We start from the raw sequence: 9017 nt of genomic DNA on the forward strand, positions 1-9017 counted from the left end.
CAGTGCGCGAAAGCGTGCAGACCGACAGCAGCGCCTCATGCGCTGAAAGGTGGCATTCCTGGAGTGAACTTGTAATCCTTGTTTTCCAACATTCAAACCTCGTTCTGCTGCCGAATTTAACCCTTTTAGCGTGGAATTTAATCCTCAATTCTCGGGGTTATCTTTTCATTTACTCTTCCCACTACAATGCGATAGTATGGGACTGCCTGCATGATTTATGACGTGTTATGACTATTTCCTCGTTTACAGCTACAAATGGACTTTTTATGACTACGATTACTCTATGTATTGCAATAGGATAGTATGAGACTACCTGAATCATTTATGACCTGTTATGACTATTTCCTTGTTTACAGCTACAAATTGACTTTTTATGACTACGACTACTCCTTGCACTGCAATGGGATAGTAATGACAACCTGCATGATTTACGACCTGTTGTGACTATTTCCTGGATTACAGCTAAAAATGGTTTTTTGTGCGACTACTGCTACTATATGCACCACTATATGAAGTTATGGGACTACCTGCATAATTTATGGCATGTTATGGCTATTTCTTTGTTTACAGCTACAAATGGACTTTTCATGACTCCAACTACTCAATGCACTATCATAGGATAGTATGGGACTACACTCTTAAAAATGAACTTCACCGCATAGCACGCTCCTAGCCACCCATAATCTCGAATGATATCGTTATCTGCCCTGATTTGTTGAAAACGGGAGGCGTACGCCTTTTTTGTGACAATTATGAACAGCATAAGTGTCACAAAAGAGGCGTATGCCTCCCGTTTTCAACAAATCAGGGCGGATAACGATATCATTCGAGATTATGGTTGGCTAGGAGCGTGCTATGCGGTGAAGTTCATTTGTACGAGTGTACCTTGTATAAGGAAGCAGGAGACGTCCGTAAGGATCGGTAGCAAAGCTTTTATGACAGTAATGGCGGAAAAGAAGATCGAGGGCGGAAGCTCACGAGCTCCCGTGTTCCCACAATCCTGTCGTCTTCCTTAACATTCCCCGGCGCGGAAGTACAAGTCAATCAGCTTCCAATTTGTAGAGAAGTTGTACTGGCCGGCTTACGGTTTTCCCTCCTAGTAAGTTGATTCTACAGGATCTGACCCTTCCATCTGGGCTCTGTGTTACGTGACTCACACGTCCTAGAGGCCACAATGTTCGCGGGCTTGACTCTGCAGCAATGAGGTCCCCGACGGCGACGCTGTGTGATGGTACGGGCTTGCAGACGTTGGCCGATCTCAGGAGGAAGATTACGTTCTAACCAACTTCTTCCACCATTGATGAATTCTTCCCGATACATCCACCATCGTCTCAACTGTTGCGCCGTCGATGTTGTTCCGGCTTCGGGTTTGCGCCACGGAAGCGCGGTGAGCCTTTGCCCAACCAGAAAGTGTGACGGCGTCACGGCAGAAAGGTCGTCTGGATCTTCAGACAGATACGTCAAAGGTCGAGAATTCATCACCGCCTCCACCTCTGTGAGAACGGTAGCGAGTTCTTCGTAGCGGAGGGCACTTCGACCCAGGACTGTACGCAGGCAGGTTTTGGTACTGCGAATCAGGCGTTCCCAAAACCCACCCCACCATGCTCCTCGCTCCACTATGAACTTCCAGGTTACCCGTCGTGCAGTCAAGAATCCGTTTACCTGAGCGTTTTGTGACAACCCGGCAGGGGTGAGGTCGCGACTGGCTCGCTTGAATGTCCGAATATATAGTGGCGGGTACGCCCCGTCTTGATACGAACCTTCTAAGAGCCATTAGGAAATCCTCGGTAGACATAGACTTCGTCAGCTCTAGGTGAACAGCCCTAGTAACGGCACAGGTTAAAATCAGGATGTAGCACTTTCTTCCGCCGCCTTTTGAACACTTGTAGTACAGTGGACCCGCAAAATCGGTGCCTGTCACTTCGAATGGTGCGGACTGTGACAAGCGGTCTCATGGTAGCGGAGCGGTAACTTCTGTGCACGCCTGAACTTTTGCTCGTCGGCAAGTGCGACATCCATGGAGGATCCTTTTCACAGCCTGACGACCACGGAGGACCCAGTACTCTTCCCGAAGCGCGCCGAGTTCTCCTGAACTCCAGCATGCGGAAGCCTGACATGAGCCCTAAAAGAGCAGTGAACGGGTGGTCAGCGGGAATGACGATGGGATGCTTCTGGGTTTCTCCAAAATCGCTGTACTGAAGGCGGCCCGTCAAACGGAGAACGCCATCGTCATCATGGAAGACAGACACATTTTCTAAGGACTTGTGCGCCGCGGGATGAGAACCGAAAATTTGACGCTGTGCCGCTGTGATCCAGTATGTTTCCGCTGCAACTACCTCGGCGTCCGTCAAAGGCCCCCTCCTTTCGGCTGTGGTATGCCTACAGTTGTGCAGGAATCTTGACACCCTCTCAGCAGCCGGTGGAGCGAATTGTATTTGGCAACGTCCATTAGGGTAGTAGTAGCCAAGATGGGTGCACAGCACGCCGTCTGGGCCTTTGCTTCGCTTCGTACATCGTCGCAGGGTTCATCCAGAGTACGCCACGCTGGAGGCCAAGACTCTTGATCCATAAGCCACGAGGGCCCCTGCCACCACACACTGTTGTTCAGCAATTGGAGGCATGAAGTGCCTCTCGAGAGAAGATCCGCGGGATTTTCTTTGCCGGGGCAGTGGCGCCACTGACTAGGCTCCGTACCAGCCCGTATCTCCGACACCCGTTTCTGTACGAAAGGTTTCCAGTCGTTCGTCGATCCGTAAATCCAGTAGAGTGTTATCTCAGAGTCCGTCCACAACTCAGTAGGTACGGTGGACAGAGATAGCGTGGTCTGTAAGAACCTCATAAGCCTGGTCACGATGACGGCACCCATTAGCTCGAGTCTCGGTAACGAGACCGTTTTGACCGGGGCCACCCGAGACTTTGCCAAAAGAAGACCCGCACTGTAATGACCGTCCCTGTCGAGCGCCACCGGGTATGCGGCCGCACCGTATGCTCGCGGACTCGCGTCGCAAAACATATGCAGCGCGATGCTGATCTCCGACATCTTCCCCCCGAGCCGCCGTGGTAACGAGACGCGAGACAATAAAGGCACCTGCTGGCACCAAGACAACCACGCTCCCATCAGGACTTCTGGTAGTTCTTCTTCCCAACTCATCTTGGAGAGCCAAATCCGTTGTAGCAAAATCTTGGCTGTCAACACGAAAGGCGCCACGTAGCCCAAAGGATCATATATGCGAGCCACTGCTTGCAGCACGTACCGTTTGGTATTCGACCGTTGCTCCAGGAACTCCCGGTATTGACTTCAACGGATGCCGAATTTCATCTGTCTCGATATCCCAAACAATTCCTAGGACCTTCTTTAGTGGCGATGTGGTCGAACTTCCTGTCCCATCGACGTCGAAGGTAGCCCGGAGATGAGCAGTATTGCTCGTCCACTTAACCAGATTCATGCCCGCGTCGCGGAAGATTTGCCGCGACTCGTGGTAAACAGTAAGTGCCTCTTCCGGCGATGAAACACCAACAGTCGTCCACATAGAAATGGCTGGAAAGTAAGGCCGCCGTGCGTGGGCATGTCTGTTCTGCTGCTCTCAGGTGGTCACGTATAGTGGCAGCGAGAAGAAAGGGACTAGACTTGGCTCCGAAAGGCACGCGTGTCATGCGCTAAATTTCTACTGGAGGCAACGGTTCGCCTGCCCGTGGCGTCGTGGCAAACCACAGAAAACGCAAACAATCTCGGTCAGCACTGTCCAGCACGATCAGCAAAAACGCCTTCTCTATATCCGCTGTGAGAGCCACATGATAAGTTCGAAACCGCAACAGCAATTGCAGAACGTCCGGGTTAAGGTTAGGGCCGGCGTGAAGAGCTTCGTTGAGAGAGAGAGAACCGTGAGCATTCGACGAGGCATCAAACACAATTCGAACTTTTGTTATCTCGCGGTCCCTTCGGACGACTGCGCGGTGTAGCATATAATAGAGAGGCCCGGCCGCCGACTCCGATTGTAGGACCCGTTCAGCGTGTTGAAGACGCAAATACTGCCGTATGGTGGAATCATATTCTTCCAGCAACGTTTGTTCTCTCCATAATCGTTTGATGGTACTATCCAGCCTCTGGACCGCCAGCTTCTTGTTGTCACCCAATGCTTCAGGTCCTTCAGACTTCCAAGGCAAGCGCACGGTGTAACGACCGTTTAACAACTGCGCTGTGGACCGGAACTTGCGCAGGACAGTGTCACCGTCGGAGTCCGCCGGCATTCCTGCCTGAGCCTTGAACTGTCCACCCAAACAGAGTTTCAACTGCCACCAAGTAATCTGATAAACGGGCAGTCGGTCCAGTCACAACTCCCCAATAAAAGTCCGCTCCAATGAATAAGGAAATATCGGTGGGAGATGAGGGCTCGTCAGCAAGCTGTAGACCCATGTTCTTGACGTGTTGCGCTGAGTGCGAATCGAGGAGAGGCAGTCCATCGGAGCAGATGTCGGGGTATCAACCGCCTCGATTGCAATACATGTGGCCGAAAATTGTCTGCGCAAGACAACCCGCACGCAGCTTGACGCAGTGTTTCCAAGGGCCCCAACATGCAAATCTTCGGATCGAAGCAGTGTACATCCGAGCTTCGTCGACATACCCTGTCGAATAAAACTGCGTTGGCTGCCGCCATCCAGAAGTATGCGTGTGAGATTTCTCCGGCCATCAGTTCCTTCAATCCACACCTTGGCTGTTTGTAGAAGGACCGCCGCGCCTGGCAAAACGGCAGAGGATGAAGAAAGAGACGTAACAACAGTTCCCGTAGACGCATGCACCGTCGACGGCTCTTGTGCTGCAGACTGAGACGACTGCGGGGACTGCTCAGTGCTGGATGAGTTGACTCCCGGGCACAGCTGAGTAAGATGAAGTCTATGGCAGGGATCACACTGCAAGATCCGCTTACCCTGCAATTCTTCGATATGTGCGACCGTCGTCCGCAAAGGAAACACCTGCCCTCCCGGCGCAGGATGAATCGTACTTCCTCAGGGCTCAAACCAGCAGTGCAGCCCTCCAACCGATGCTGTCCGGACTTGCAAAGCACACAGGTAGGAGTGCTTGGGGCAGCCATTGCAGGTGCTGGATCTGAGACAGACGACGCGGTTGCTGTCAGCGAAGATGCAGAGGCTGGGGTCGGCTCCCTGCGCTTGGGAACGTCATCTGCCTCCCTTCGGGCTCATTCCCGACGTTCAATCTCACTCTCCAGGAAATCTAATAGGGATGATAAAGAGTCGCCGTTGGTGTCCTTGCCTTTGTCCTTGGTTCGGTAGAAGTCCATTTCGAGGTCCCTAGGAATCTTCTTCAAGATGACCTGCCGAAGCGGAATGGCGTATTGGGTTGTTGTAACATTTAAGCTCTCCAGATTTCTCATGCGCACTGTAACAGTCTCGTGGAGCTCACGCAACCCCTTTACGTCGGTGCTGGACTGAACAGTCCTGACCTCGAAAAGGCGCCCCATGTTTTCGGTCACAAGAAGGTCGTCCTTCCCAAATCGCTTCTGAAGTATGTCCACGGCAGTCGTGTAGTTCTCATCGCTAATTGAGAGACCTTCAATGGCACGTGCTGCTGGCCCAGAAACGAGGGAAACCATGGTACTTCAGCTTGTTGACATCAGTGAGACGTTAGTTTTCATGAATACTCGCACGGAACTGGCCCCAGAACCCCTGCCATTTAGATAGGTCGCCGCTAAAGGTGTCGATCCGCAGCTTCGGTGGAGTGACTCCGGTAGAGTAACTCCGATCTCCTGAGGAGGATCGTTGAGGTCCAGTAGCATTAACGCCGTCACTTGCGGGAGCCAAGGATCGGGGTGCGGTCGTGGAGTCTAGTGCGGAACACACTTGAAACTTGATCGCAGTGACTGACTCGAGGTATTGGTCGCAGGAATTACACTCGCTCTTTATCAATTCCTCCGGTATGAGACCCTGAACCTCCCGGTACTTTTTTTTTCAAGGTAGTCCACTGCGTTTCCAGAACCGTCAAGGTTGGCTTCAGTTGCTCTCTGGGAAGAGGGGTCGTAGTCAAAAGCGTCTTTAGATCGTTGACCGTTCGGGTTATCGACGACCTGGCCTGACTTCGAAATTTCCTTATGCGATCAAGATCCTCCATTTCCTAACCAGCGATGCGAGTCGGTGCGTCCTTATAGCCTACTCAATGCTTCCTAGTCGTAAGCTGATCCAGCGAGTCCCGGGTTTCGGCACCAGTATATAAGACCTGTGATGACCTACATGATTTATGACCTGTTATGAATATTTCCTTGTTGACAGCTGCAAATGGACTTTATATGATTACAGCCACTGTATGCAATAGAATCGGATATTATAAGAAAACCTGCATGATTTACGATTTGTTATGACTATTTCACTGTTTACAGTTTTGCATCACTACTAATGCTTTATCCACCACTATAGGCTCGTGTGGGACTACCTGTATTTTGTTGAGCTGTTATGACTATTTTCTTGTTTACAGCTATAAATTGGCTTTTTATGACTACGACTACTCTGTGCACTATAATGGGATAGTATAAGACAACCTGCACGATTTATGACCTGTTATGACTATTTCCTAGTCTACAGATACAAATGGATATTGTATGACCACGGCTGACAGAGTCTACGAATCCCTGTAGCAAATGACCTGTTTACTAGTTCCAAGCCAACAGCTAAAACTTGACTGCGCATACACGTACTTGCGAGTATTGTTCGTCCATAATAAAGCAAAAAAACAAAAAAACAAACAACAACAACAACAACAACAAAAAAAAAAAAAAAGAACGATTGCCTCTCAGAAACGTCGCCTCTCGGTGCTGTCAACGCTTTGGGACCCATTTTCGTGGTAATTGGGTCTATGCCTACTTTGTACATTACAATACGTTCGTGTATGACCATCTCTATGAATTACGCCATTACCATTCACCTCTGCAGTGCTATAAGCCGGGCGACGGAACCTACGGGCAATGCCTGTCGCCTTGCTTTTCGTGTATGCAGCTATGAATCAAATTTCATCAATCAAAAGTTCAATCAAAGTTCAAAGTTCCTTGGTATAGCGTGTGCCTCCGTGGCTCTTGCAAGAATTGTAACTTATACTTCTCCATCTATTCGCGACACCAGTGAACTATAGGTGGCGCGTGGCGCCCCGAAATTCCAAGATGGCGGACGAGTGCAGGTGTCCCGAGCCAAGAGAGCGTAGGGACTGTAGTGTCGACCGAAGTATGTTAATCTATTTCAGTTTTTCATATGCAGAAATTGACGTGCTTCATGACAAAGAAATTAATTTTGTCTTCTGGTTATCTCATACTGTGCCAGTTCAACTCAGAGAAGTTGGAAAAAAGTTTCCGTCGTCGGAGTTTGTTTACAAACGTGAGTCGAACGAACGAAGGAGGCATTTTAGAATCTAAGAAGGCAAAGCAGGGATTAGTTTCTTAAGAAGCGTGACTTAGCAAGTATTTTGGAATGTGGATTAGTAGTCTGCAAGGTAAGGCCATTTTTGAGTTTCTCCTCCGATAGTCCCGTAGTATGTGAGTGCTGCAAATGAACAACAGCTCCGTATGAAGTGTAGTGTCTCTAGGAATTAGGTAGTTCTTCTCCGAACTTTGATGCTCAAGTAATCGTCAAAAATTGTGATGAACAAGTTAACGTACACATGGGCATTTGCAAGAACTCAAGAACTTTGTTTGGTTTGGTGATGACAAAACGTGCTCATATGACGTGACGTTTGCATAACTCTGACTGCATGTCAAATGCATACGTGAACGATACATATTTTGAAATCCCGTGGCACACACGCGTATATCTGACACTTTGTCTTCACTTAACACCATACATGTGCAATTATTTAACATGCCATATGTTGCGCGGCGAAAATCTGAGCGCTGCAAACATGCTCTGGCACAGTGAAGTATTCTTTTTCTGCACTGCTCTTGGTATTCACGTACAACTTGGTTGATACTTTTATCTTTGCGAGTCATTCGTTGATACGTGTGAGACACCAGACAGAAGCTTTCTCTCGCAGAGAACACCCATAGTGGATGCTTGTCTACGCCGCATTAGTACGGTGATATTGTTTACTTAGCATGACGTTTGAAAATGCCTACATGTCAGCAAGACAAAGACATGCCGGTTCCTTGTTCTGTATTCCGAAGATTAATATTATGATGAAACCGCGGCGACACAGTCGATCACGAAAGTGTGCGATGGGTCAACACATATGAGAATTCCGTTCTTCTTGATTAGGAAATGATGAAAAGAAAGCGTGGCGTATTTCCAACATGCTGAGAAGAAATTCGTACTGCAACATTCCTGTTTTCGATTTCGATACATTCTTTGTAGCCGGCTTTCTGTTCATAAGCAGGAGAAACGTGTTCTGCTGTACTGCTTCCCTGCCCCGACGCGATCTCGAACCTGCACTCGCAGCTTTTCGAAATCTACGCCAGGTAGCTACGGCTTCGCTGGAGTCGCGAATAAGCATCACGGAGTTTTTGCAGCTAGTCTCTTCTTCACGTTAGAAAGCGGCATGGTCCAGTTGATGGCAGTGCGAAGCCGAATATGATATATCGTTTTGATAATTTTCGGCGGTATAGGGCTCAAAGGGCAACACTGTCAGAGATAAGGATATTTATCTTCTCGTTTTTCGTCAGTGATGTAGTTTGGGAATCAGTTGGCTTTCACTATACCATTGACGGCTTCCGTTGCGGACACTATTGGGCAGGCTCCATTCTTAGTCAAATGGAGCAAAAACTTATCTTGTATTGTAGCAAGAACGCAGAGGCCTTGTCCTTCAAAAGGGTTAGCCGATATATTAAAGGGACGGTCGCATCCGGAAACCCATCTATGAAACCGATACCACTATGTTCGGCATCGGGCAACAATATACTTGGCTATTTTTTTTTTCGTCCGAAAAGTACTTAGATATTAAAGAAGCGAAGCTTAAAGATCAGCGTTACTTCCGCGGCTGCAGAGGCTCCGGCGTCACTCCCAATCGGAGCGAACGAAAGCCACATTTT

This window comes from Ornithodoros turicata, chromosome 1 (genome assembly GCF_037126465.1).
Source record: "Ornithodoros turicata isolate Travis chromosome 1, ASM3712646v1, whole genome shotgun sequence".
NCBI lineage: Eukaryota > Metazoa > Arthropoda > Arachnida > Ixodida > Argasidae > Ornithodoros > Ornithodoros turicata.